Source organism: Laccaria bicolor, genomic scaffold, assembly GCF_000143565.1.
Source record: "Laccaria bicolor S238N-H82 LACBIscaffold_13 genomic scaffold, whole genome shotgun sequence".
NCBI lineage: Eukaryota > Fungi > Basidiomycota > Agaricomycetes > Agaricales > Hydnangiaceae > Laccaria > Laccaria bicolor.
In genome coordinates, this window is record NW_001889884.1 from 475,835 (window position 1) to 477,054 (window position 1,220).

Genomic DNA, 1,220 nt, shown 5'->3' on the forward strand with positions numbered 1-1,220 from the left:
GGAGTCGTAATTTGGCCTCTTGTGATTTCGTCAGATACTTCCGTGATCCCAGAGTACTATTGGACCTTGAGGCGCCAGGGGAAGACATGCCTGGTTTGTCAGAGGCAGGAGCTGGAGCAGACGTGCCAGGTGTTTGAAAATCAATGGAAGGCTGAACAGCCGAGGCCGGGGTAAATGAACGATGGACTTGAAAATCGAAAGGGGATCCTTTATTAGCCGAGGCTGGTGCAGGGTTAGGCTTTTGGAAATCGAAAATGGATGGCTGATGAGCCGAGGACGGGGGAACAGGCGGCACATTCGTTGAAGTGTCCACTTGCTGAAAATCAAAAATCGATGCCTGACGAGCCGAGGCTGGTGCAGGGATGTCAGGCTTTTGGAAATCGAAAATGGATGGCTGACGAGCCGAGGACGGGGGAACAGGTGGCACATTCGTTGAAGTGCCCACTTGCTGAAAATCAAAAATCGATGCCTGACGAGCCGAGGCTGGTGGAGATCTGCCAGGCTTCTGGAAATCGAAAATCGATGGCTGATGAGCCGAGGACGGGGAAACAGGCGGCACATTCGTTGAAGTGCCCACGTGCTGAAAATCGAACATTGATGCTTGATGAGCCGAGGTCGGGGCAAACGCTGAAGTACCGACTTTCTTAAACTCGAAAATGGATTGGTGAGCCGAGGCTGGGGTGAATGGGTTGGAACTTAGAGCAGGGGTAGGTTCTTTGAAATCGAAAATGGATCTGTGAGGAGCCGAGGATGGGACGTCCACTTCCATCACTAGTTCGGATTCTTGGCTCTGTCCTATCGGCCACCCAGAATTTAGGTTTGGCTAGTTTTCTGTCACTGACTGGAACTCACCACTTGGTTGAAGAGGGGGTAGAGCCTCGGCCGTTCCTAAGATATGGTTAGAACTGCTCAGCCGACAAGAGTACATAAAACTTACCATCCTTCATTTCTTGGTCTTTCATCACAGCTTCTGTTTATCTACATTAAGTAGACAATCCTTGGTGTGGAGTAGGGACAATACCTGGATTTGTTAAAGACATATCAGTCAGAGAGTAGATAGCTTTTCCTGGGATTGCACTGTGTGGTTGGTGATGAAGACGCATTGTTTTTCAACAGTGGGAAAGCAAGCCACTGCAGATCGGCCATGGAACATTCTGCGGATCTCGGTTGAACATTGTACGGATCTCAGTTGAAGTAACGCCACCACGTGACCGTGTTAC